The sequence below is a fragment of the Myotis davidii genome, unplaced genomic scaffold, assembly GCF_000327345.1.
Source record: "Myotis davidii unplaced genomic scaffold, ASM32734v1 scaffold184, whole genome shotgun sequence".
Lineage (NCBI taxonomy): Eukaryota > Metazoa > Chordata > Mammalia > Chiroptera > Vespertilionidae > Myotis > Myotis davidii.
The window spans coordinates 3,743,638-3,755,608 of NW_006297021.1; positions in this window are offsets into that span (position 1 = coordinate 3,743,638).

Below are 11,971 nucleotides of genomic sequence, written 5' to 3' on the forward strand. Positions count from 1 at the left end.
GCTATGAATCATACTTTCAAATTACAATGATATTGTAATGTCTCACAAATTCATGTCGATCCTATTGTTCAGTTTGTTCTTTCAAACACCTTCTGAAAGTTTATGGGTTAGGAATGCCATTTATGGTCTTTCTAAAAAAATGGTTTTTGAACTTTATGGCAAACCTGACACTGATTTATTCACTTCATTAAGAAGGAGGGGAATGGTAAATGCCCTGTTACATTAAAGCTCATGCTTAAAATTCTGCTTCGTTATTGAACTTAGGCTTCTGTTGTATAAAATAGAAGTATAAGTTGACTTTGCTATGAACATGAAGAGAGAATTCATGTTCGTATTACAAAGTATAAACATACAAGCATGATAAGTACATGTAGATTAATAAAGATAAAGTGGAATGTTGCATAAATTTCCTTATGTATATTTCCTCATATCCTCTGTTGGCTTCTCTTAAAAATCCTAGGAACAGAAAATGAGACATGGGTAAATTCTCACATTCCTCTATTCTATTGTACATGTACTTAAAAATTATGCCTTGACAAATGATGAAAAAGGTAGTATTTCTTATCATGTGAAATATGTATTTTAGGACTTCTTTTTAAAATAAGTATAGAGACAGCCCTGCCAATTAATCACTTTTGAAGGATGGAGAATGCCGCTAAGTAATGATTCTCTTGAAACTCATTGTTGAAAGTTCATACAGATGAGTGCTATTAAAGTATATTATTCTAGGTCTGATCTTGCTTTTAAATCAGAAAAGTGGACATTAATTTGTAGTTTTCTACATTAGTAATTCATCTACTTATGTAAATCAATGTGATATATTCTGACAGTTTGGTCCTCATATCATAAGGAATATCACTTCCTTAACAGATGAATTTTTAAAAATTCAAAATCATATAATAATTTTCCTTTCTGACTTCTCCTGTTCTCCTGAATAGCATTTTGCAAGCTGAATAAACTTAGTGATAGTGAGCAGTTTCCTTTGCAGTGTAAAGAAATTCCATTGTCATTTTATTGTTCCCCACTTATACTAACGTAATATTGCTTGACTGCTATGGTGTTTAGGCTGTTGATAACATTGTTTAAAAGTTGAAGTCTGACTGACAGGTGTGTGTGTGTGTGTGTGTGTATGCAAATGAGAACATCCACCCTTCCATTCTTGCAAAAGACCTCTTTCATTTGTGGATTTTACTTGTACGCAACTTTGAGAAAAACCTAAATACTGCTACTCTTCTACACAAAATATCACCTATTTTAACAAGTCTAACATTACAGTTTGTAGAAATTCAGTTCATCCCCTTTAAGTAACGGAGACACTGTGAGCATGAAACGAAATAAATAATTCAAGACGATAGTACTGCGAATATAAAAACATAAACAAACTATATTATTTTAAAGATAAAGATTTTATAAGCATGAAAGTAAAATGAGAAAGAATATGAATCTAGTTCTGGCATGTTTGTCTTTTATTAGTATTTTATTACTATGTTAATAATATTGCATTTATTAAAACATTAGCGAACATCTTCAGCTATGATAAAAATATGATTGTTTTGGTCAGTTATACACTAGGACACAGACCTTATTTTTGTAGTACAGATTTTGTATTTCAGCTAAATTGCATTGTAAGACCCAATATGAAACAGATTCTGGTGTGATTACAGGTACATCACTTACTCTTTCTGGGTGCCTCATTCTATCTGTGGTATGAGGGGGCTAGGTTAGTCCATCTATAGTTTTCCTGAACCTATAGTTTTTAATGAATATATACAGAGTGTCCCAAAATACGTATACGCATGTTAACAGCTAATAGCTCAATTGATGTTTCTTTCTTTTAAGATTTAACCCATTGGAATTAATAATTATTCAAAATGTGTATGCATTTTGGGGGGACACCCTGTATTTAATGCTACTCTTTCTAGTCAGTATTGAGATAATCTCCTTTTAACTCTGTGTGTGTGTGTATGTGTGTGTGTGTGTGTGTGTGAGAGAGAGAGAAGTATCAGAGAGAAAATGGGAGATGAAGTAAATTGGCTCCAGTAACAAAATATAAATGGTCTGTATATATCCATTCAATTATTTTGCAGTTTTCCTCAAAAACTTCAAAAAGGAAGGTATGTATGAACGTAGTGCACTGTGAGGAGGAAATATGGCTATGCCTAAACTCAGAGCAGTGAAGGTAATTCATAACGAAGAATAAACACTAGGGAGATTTTTTACTAAATGTGTGAAAATTCTCCTGCCTAAATCAGAACTCACACATCAAAGCATCCTAAATGAGGTCTACAAATATAAGCACAGCATGCCAGCATAAGGTAACAAACGAAGATGGCATTGCTGGTTTCCTGGCAGGTGGGACTTTGGACTGCCTGGAGAGAAGGAATGGTCTGAAGTTACAGGGATAGGTTATATTTTCTGTATTTTGATCTGGTCTACTCCTAAAACTTTGGCATTCACCTAAATGCTGATGCTTATATCTATCTATCTATCTATCTATCTATCTATCTATCTATCTATCTATTAATAATACAACACTATCTATATATCTACATATCTATACATCTATCTATCTATCTATCTATCTATCTATATATCTTATATATATCTACACATCTATATATTTATATATATCTATATATAACAGAGGCCCAGTGCACAAAATTCATGCACGGGGGTTAACTGCTCCCCCCTGCCAGCCTGATCACCCCCTAGCTCCTGCCACTGTGACTTTGTCTGGAAGGACATCTAGAAGATGTCCGGTCTAATTAGTATATATATATACCTAAGCAACCAACTGACCAGTTGACCAGCCGGTACCTATGATGCACAATGACCACCAGGGGGCAGATGCTCAATGCACAGGCATGGAAACATGGAATAGACTGATGAATCTCAGAGGGAAGAGGGGAGGGGATGGAAAGAGATTAACCAAATATCTTATATGTATATTAGAGGCCCGATGAACAAATTTGTGCACTGGTGGAGTCCCTCAGACTGGTCTGTGAGGATCAGGCCAAAACCAGCTCTCTGACATCTCCCAAGGGGTCCTGGATTGCAAGAGAATGCAGGCCAGGCCAGGCCGAGGGACTCCACCGGTGCATGAATCCATGCACTGGGCCTCTAATGTGTGTATATATGGCTTGCTATGTGCCAGGCAATATTCAAAGGTTTACACACACCAATATGTTTATATGTTTAATCCTGCGACTGAAGCAGCCTTGAGGTGGATGTTATTATTTTTCCCATTTTATAAATGAGGAAAATGAGATTCAGAACAGTTAGTAACTTGCCCAAGGTTGCATACACCATAGGTGGTGGAATCCAGATTTGAACGAGTCTGGTTCCAGAGTCTTTGCTACTTATTACTGAGCAACATTCCCTCCCAGGTGTCCATAAACCATCTCCACTTCACTGCTATAAATGCCAACAAGTTCAACACCTGGAAATCCACACCTGCCAAAGTCTGCGTCTCCTTTTCTCACCGTCCTTGAAATCACGTTCCTCTTCCTTTAGTCTCAACATCTAATCACTCACGAGTTTCCCTCTAAAAATGTCTTTATCAGTCTCATCTTTTCTCTTGCATCTTCATTAAGGGCTTTATACTTTCTAACCTGAATAGTAAAATAGACTTCTAATTTTTCACCAGTTAGCCACTCATTCCCTTCCAATCTGTCCATGCTTAGGTCCTATTTATAAAATACACCTGTGCTCCTGTCCTTTCCCCAATTAAAATCCTTCCACGGTTCCCCTTAATCTTGAAGATATTATTGAAATATCATCAGCAACTCCTGTTTGCTATCCTCGTGCCTTCTTTCCAAATTATCTCCTGATTCCCATTTCCTTCCTCTAACTCAGCCGCACACATGTTCTTGTTCTAACCAGTTATCTTTTATTTTTTCTCCAGTGTTCAACTTAATTCCATTCCAATTAACAATCCCTGCAAAATGACTTCTTGAGAGTATGTGAAGTTTCAGGCCCTGAGTTAAATACTGGGACTCAATGATAAACAACTTGGATACTGTATGTGTGTTCTTCCCTGAGCTTACAATTCAGTTAAATTTAAGACAAACAAGTCCTTCACAAATAGGAGCTACACGGTAGAAGTACCATGTTCTTTACACGTGGATTTAGGAGGAGAAATTGAAGACCTCCACGCATAAGTCAAGTCTAGGCCGCAAACTCAGGAGTAATAGAAATTAGTCACCGAGCTGGGAATAGGGCCTTTCTGACATTAGGGGAAGTGCCCACAGTGTCTGGAGGTCTGTGGTATCTCAGAGAAAAGATGGGTGTAAAAGTCAAAACTCGAGGGAAACTTCCTTGCAGCACCCCCTTCTGTGCTCCAGCGAGATTCCAAACTATCCATCCTGTTTCTCTCCAACACAACAAAGGATGACTCTGTGGAGCCATTGCCTACTTGCCCTCTAGACCGGAAGCACCTTTGTGGCAGCTCCGTGCAGGCATTTCGAATGCATTGCTGAGATACATGGGCTGATTTTCAAAGATACTGAGCTCTCAGCAATGATGTATGAGGATGAGGCTTTGTGAGTAAAGCTGATTAGAATAAAAATAACACCCTATAGATTTAAGGAGATAGAGGGGGTTTAAATCTTGTTTGTCCAAATGGGAATATAAAATGAGGAAGGAGTTAAATCTGTTGGTTTTTTGTGTTTTTTTTAAAGCAATATCAGCAATAAGGAGAAAAATTCTTATAGCAAAAAATGGGGTGAGATATATATTTAATTTTAGCACAAATATCTACCGCACAAGAAATGTGGAACTAACATAAAACTAGCAAATGTGCAGTAGGGCACCAGACCGTGAGGAAGGTTAGGAAAAGATGATAAAGAAAAAACCCCTGGACCATGGCTCATCCACTGTACTTTGGGGAAACAACATCCCCCAAACAAACTCAGAGTGACTGCCACACGAATATCAGCACACAGCCACAGCAAGTGATCAGGAAATGACAAACTGTGGGTATCAAGCCCCAGCCATTAAGAAGCAGGTATGGAATACATTTTGTGATTACTTAGTGCTGTCACAAAAATGCCCCCTCAAACAAACCTTAACAGGACAAAGGAAAAAAAATCACAGAGAGAAAAGGAACCTAAACTGGGGTGCAGGGAAAGGAGGTTGACATTGGCAGATGTGGTGCCTAGTGATTGGGTGGACAAAATTAGATCTTTGACCATGTGATATTTGAAAGCTATTCAATACTTACCCTTCCCTTCAGTGTTGACCATGCTTGTCTACTTATGATTATAACCAGAGGCCCAGTGCATGAAATTCTTGCACAGGGGTGCAGGGGGTCCCTTAGCTTGACCTGAGCCCTCTCGCAGCCTGGGACCCCTCGCTCCTTACTGCCACCTGCTTGCTGCTCCTTATTGCTCGGCTCGCTGTTCCTTAGTGCTGCCAAGGAGGCGGGGGAGGCTCCTGCCACCACTGCTGTGCTTGCCAGTTGTGAGCCCGGCTTCTGGCTGAGCGGCACTCCCCCTGTGGGAGCACACTGACCACCAGAGGGCAGCTCCTGTGTTGAGCATCTGCCCCCTGGTGGTCAGTGTGCATCATAGCGACCGGTAGTTCTGGTCGTTCCACTGTAAAGGTTGCTTAGGCTTTTGTTATATGGATGCCCCTCCATTCACCCACATAGTAATGAGAATTTTTTCCCCCTGAATGTTCTGTTCTACATACATATATCGATTTAGCAGTGCTTCTTCAGATTTCAGTTACCCAAAGGCCACTTGTCATGCAGGATTCTGTAAACTCTGTTTTTATGATGAAGTAAAATTACTACTCTTTATTTCTACTATTTCTTGCATAAAAACACAATATCAAACTGTAACTTTTCAACATTTGATTTTAAAGACTCCGCTAAGGAAACAGAAGTCATCGTTTATCTGAATCCTACACATTTGTTAGCACTGACTTACAATGGCGTGCGCTTGAAAGTACATGTAATATGCACATGCCAAACGAATTCATTAAGACCAGCGTGATTACAGTGAATGTCAAACGAATTAATAATAATGGAGCCTCTAAGTGTTACCATTACTTTCACAGTGTGTTACTGTTTTTATACCTATGAGCCCTGAGGATAAATGGCACTCACATATCACCCTTGTATATTAATTGTATCTTGATAATCAAAGGTTGGCCTAGCAGTCTTGTGGGCAGTAAAGATTTCTAGCCCCCTACGCATGGAGAAATTACTATTATTTATATGTTTCACTGGAGAGTGATGCAATATTTTAGGTCCCAATTATAAATGGCATTTACATTAGGCTCCCACACATGCACTGAAATGCCACAGCCCTTACGCCTCTGCTTCCCATGGCCACTGTGCAGTATGAAGAACGTGTATCGCTCAGGACATTTTCCAGAATTTTATTCTTATTTACTTGAGAATAGACAGCTTGTTTGAGATATACTTATGCACCTATGTAAACTTTTCATCTTTATCCTAATAAATATACACTTGCAGAGCCCTCACATAGACACACATCCTCCTGGTGGCTCAGTTACATGATCTTGGAATAATTTTACTCTTGACTGCAGCTCCCTCAACAGCAACATTATAATGAAATTACTTATATTATATACTTTTTCTGAGCTTTGAAACATGGCCACTAGGATATAGAAGATGCACAGTATCTCTCTTCCCTCTCATTCCTAACCCAGCTTTCCACTTGTCATTCTCATGACAATTTGTTGGCATTGCAGGTGCGTAGATTTGGGGCATGATGAAGACAAAAGGGTGGAAATAAAAAATAAGAACAACATTCATTTGTTACAGCTACAGAAATGAGTGATAAATCAATCTTATTTTAAAGTCGTAAGATCCAGACCTTCAAGTATGGAGAAAGAGAAAAATGAAGGTTCTTCAAATCCTATGAGAATGAAATCAGGAAACTAGAATACTATCTTTTTTGTTTGCCGTGAAGCATCAGCATCGAATGCCTTTTATACATCAATAAATAGCACACTTACTTGCTAGCTCATGTAATGATCAAACTTATTGAATCAGCAAGTTTCCTCCCCTTTACTTGCTTTCTACTCATTACCCTTTTATATTTCTTGTTTATAACCAAGAATAAGTCTAATAAGTGTTATTTCCATCTCAGTGGTAGGTTCTCCTCTAAAGAGAAACTGGATGATCTGAAAACCCATCATTTAAAATGGTTTTTCTAATAGAAAATATTCTGAATTTCAAACATCAACTCAAAAGCATTCTTTTGCAATATAATTTGAAAATGCCCGTTCTTCTTCCTGTTAAAAATTTCAGTCCCTCCCTTAAATATCAGAAATAGCATGGTTCTCAATTTGTAGGTGATATGAAACTGTGACAAATAATTTCAAGGATGGAAATATCTAGATTTAAAAAGATCTGTACTAGCCCAAACAACAGATAGACACTTTAATAAGATTCTATATAGTCCTAAATCTACATTGTTTCTCCAATTACAATAATAATAATCGTAATAATAAGTTAAAGTCTATGAAAATTACATTTTAGTTGACTATAAATGCATTACTAATATACAACTGTATCATAAGGCTAAAATGATTAATATTCTTTGGGGCCATATTAACAGGAGTATGATATAAAAATAAAGGAGATGATAATCTTTCTGTAGTCTGACTTGGCAAACCAAACAGGATGGACTGTGCTCAGCTTTTAACATCCTATCTCAGAAGATATTGACACACTGCTTCCACAAAAGAGGTGAAAAACAAAAGGATTATAAATGGCTCAATAGGAGAAGTTGCTTTAAAAAAATAGAGATAATAAAATGCACCTGGGAAATTATAGCTATCATAAAAACCATCCAGAACAGTCATGCAGAATGGGGAAAATATTAGTCTGTGGCACTCTAAAGATTAGAACACCACCTAGTAGGATATGGGTACAGACTCTGGCTCACTATAAGAAAGAACTGGCCCTGACCAGTTTGGCTCAGTGGTTAGAGCGTCAACCTGCTGTCTGAGGGGTCCCATGTTTGATTCCTGTCAAGGGCATGTGCCGAGGTTGTGGGCACATCCCCAGTAGGGGGTGTGCAGGAAGCAGCTGATCGGTGTTTCTCTCTCATTGATGTTTCTGGCTCTCTATCCCTCTTCCTTCCTCTCTGTTAAAAAAATCAATACAATAATTTTTTTTTTAAATAAAGAAAAAACTGTATGTGTGTCCTCTTTGGAGAAATCTATTCAGGTCCTTTGCCCATTTCTTAATTGGATTATTTCTTTCTTTTCTTATGTTGAGTTTTATAAGTTTCTTATAAATGTTGGATATTAAGCTCTTATTAGATGTATTGGTGAATATCTTCTCCCATTTAGTGGGTTGTCTTTTACTTTTGTAGATGGTTTCCTTTGCTATGCAAAAACATTTTAGTTTGATGTAGTCCCTTTCATATTTTTTTTTTACTTTTCAGAGAAAAACAAGTGCTATATGATTTCACTTATACGTGGAATCTAATGAACAAAATAAAGTAACAAACAAAGTGAAGACAGAATTTTGAATGCAGAAATGACAGAGAGCTGTCAGAGGGGTAGGGGGTGGCATTGGGTGAAAGGATTAAGCAAAGAAAATCAAGAAAGACTCTTAGACACAGACAATAGTATGGTGATTGCCAGAGGAAAAGGGGGTAGGGGAGGTAGAAGGTAGTAAAGGTTGGGTAAATGGTGATGGAAGGATACTTAATTTAGAGTGGTAAACACACAATATTATGTACAGATGATGTACAATAGAATTGTATACCTGAAACCTGTATAGTTTTATTACCCAATGTCACCCTAATAAATTCAATAAAATAATAAATAAAGAAGAAAGAGCTTTAACAATTAGAGCTGAAAATAGAATTGGTTATTGTATGAGTATATAAATTTATCACCTATTGTAGGATTCAAGCAGAAGTAAATATAACCCCATCAGGGGGAGGAGGGAAAAGGGTATGATGTAGTGAAGTAAAGCATTGCCTAGGGATGGACAAGAGTGTGACTTTATTTTTCTTTCACTATGACCCATAGTAAGAAGAACATTTTACATTATGAGTATTCACACATATAAGTATGTAGAACTGAAATAAAATGTTCACAATATAATACCTTTATTATAAACTAGAGGCCTGGTGCATGAAATTTGGGCCCTGGGGGGGGGGGGTGTCCCTCAGCCCAGCCTGCACCCTCTCTAATCTGGGACCCCTTGGGGGATGTCCCTCTAACAATCCGGGATTGCTGGCTCCCAACTGCTCGCCCGCCTGCCTGCCTGCCTGCCTGATTGCCCCTAACTGCTTCTGCCTGCCAGCCTGATCACCCCCTAACCACACCCCTGCCAGCCTGATCGATGCCTAACTGCTCCCCTGCTGGCCTGGTCCCACCCAACTGCCCTCCCTTGCAGGCCTGGTCCCCCCCAACGGCCCTCCCCTGATGGCCTGGTTGCCCACAACTGCCATCCCTTGCTGGCCATCTTATGGTGGCCATCTTGTGACCACATGGGGGTGGCCATTTTGTGTGAGGGCGTGACACTCAATTTGCATATTTCCTCTTTTATTATATAGGATAATTCACTCATGTATTCCATCTAGTCTGTCTGGCCTAATTTCTTGTTTAAATACTATTTCCACTTACTAGATTGACTCTATATCCCAACAATAGATTATGATCCAAAATTTGTCAAACACTGAGCTAGATGATCACTGTAGCTCCCAGATTCTATCATTCTGGTAGATTTAATGGCGAGAGTTAAGCATACCTGATGGTTAGAAGTGGATGCTTTCTATATAATTGACAGTCTTAGCCAATAGATAGTGCTCTCTACTTGATAGCATTATTATGAATATCCTGGGACTTAGCTCACAATTTTTACTTAAATTTAATTTAGAAATATAATAATAAAAATAGTAATATGAGGCAGTTGATTAGGGTATATGTACATAACCTCTTTTGATTTCATGATATTTAACAATACATTAGCACTCAACGGACAGGATGAAACAGAGGTTCTCACCTACTTCTTGATAATTCCATGTAACCATTCATATGACTAACAAGGAAAATATGGCACAGTGAGAATATGTGGCTGGTGGACATGAAGGAGCACAGGTGGAAAATGACTGATGACTTTGAGTATTGTATTGCTAGAAAAAGGAATGGAGATCTAGAATGCAAGGCTTAAAAAGCTACTGGTGACTTATACTGGCTACCAACTAGTGTCGGAGAGTGCATTATTCAAATGATATCCTACAAAGAATATCTCAGGCAGTGGAAAATAGATTTGGTCAAGTAATGGGACTTGGCCAGACTCATGCAATCAGTAACATTAAAAACATTATAAAAAAGATAAGAGACTTAGATTGACCCTTTATGAGCTTCATTTCTTTAATCCTTAAGTTATGGAATAGCTTTTCAGGTCAGAGATTTTTCAGGAGCGTGGAAAAGAGAAGTGCTAGTTGTGATGCAGTTTAGAAAATTAGACTCATCAGACTATTTAAATATATCTGTCCAAATGCTGTCTCTATTTGGTATCAGTGATTTTGAATTGTGTTTCCTTTAGGAGATCATTTTTCACTGAAACCTTTGAAGTCACAAAACCCACTCATTATATGAAAAAATGATGCAGATTTTTAGAGGCAGATAACTCTTAAAAACAAACACACACCCCCAAGTCCCTGTGTGCTTTGTGGCCAAGGGTGAAATGATGGCAAATCCAGACAGGTTGGTCTCTGTATCATCAATCAGATGTTCACACACTTGAAATGTGTACACCCTATAAATTTCAGTGGCTTCCATTTTGTAAATCAAATGTTTCTTGTATGTTCCTGAGAAATATAGGTAGAAAGGCACCATAAAGCAGTCATCTTTTCGGCTTTACTTAATGTAATCAAATTTGCACTCACAGATATAATAGTCACATGTTTATACCCTGTTTGTCCCCAGATGTATTTATTGTTATGTATAATCGTTGACAGCTACTCCACTCAAAAGTGCAGTTTTTTATTCTCTCAGTAAAGGTTAGAATGCAGTTGTGCCGAGTATCTTCCAGAGCACATACAACCCTGGCAGGGCCGAGCCTTTTTTTAGCCTTTGGGAGCTAGATTTATTTTTCAGAGATTAACATGTCAGGGTTTGGTTATGGGAAATTCCAGCCCCACCTTTCAGCACCCCTTATCTCCTATTGGTATGTTTCACCTTGGGGCCTCACAGCCAATGACCTGACTGTCCGCCTGCTCATGCCTGGCTCATGGCCCACCTCATAGCATCACCAGTCCCCCTTTCTGGGCCAATCAAAGAGAAGAAATCACCACAGCAGAAAATGACTTAGGGACTTGGCTGCAAGTGGTGACTTAAAGATTTGGCACCATATTTGGGCCTTGCTGGTGATGCCAACTGTTTCAGACCTCCATCAGGGATGGCTTTGGGCCAAAGAGATAGTGAAGATCTGGGAGATGTCCCAACCCTTTGAATGTCGATTGTCTTAAGCCCTAAAACTTTCTCTCAATGACAGTACAGGAATTATTTATCCTGTCTATGTATGGTAACACTCATGACCATAAATATCTCAAACATTTTCCTTAAAAAAAATAATAATAAACAGAGTTCAAAGGAAAAACAGCAATGTAATGAATTGATCAGACAAGCCAGTCCATCCCACATTAAAATAAATTAAGCCTGTGATGATGAGCTCCATCGCTGCAAGTTAGTGCCTGAGGACACGATGCCATAACTCATGCAGGTTCAGCTACAGGGCAAATGGGACATAAGTAAGAAAGGAAGGAAACCGAGAGGCGCTGCAGGACTCATCCCTAATAATTCCAAACATCAAGAGTCACTTCTCTGTGCCTGCCTTAAACCCACGACACCTAGTTAAATCCAAGAGGGCGGGGCAAATGAGCTGGATCTCAGGCCAGCCTTGATTCTGTATGGTACTGGAATGGTGGATTCATGTTGTTAAACGTTTTTCAAAACCCAGTGCATGGTC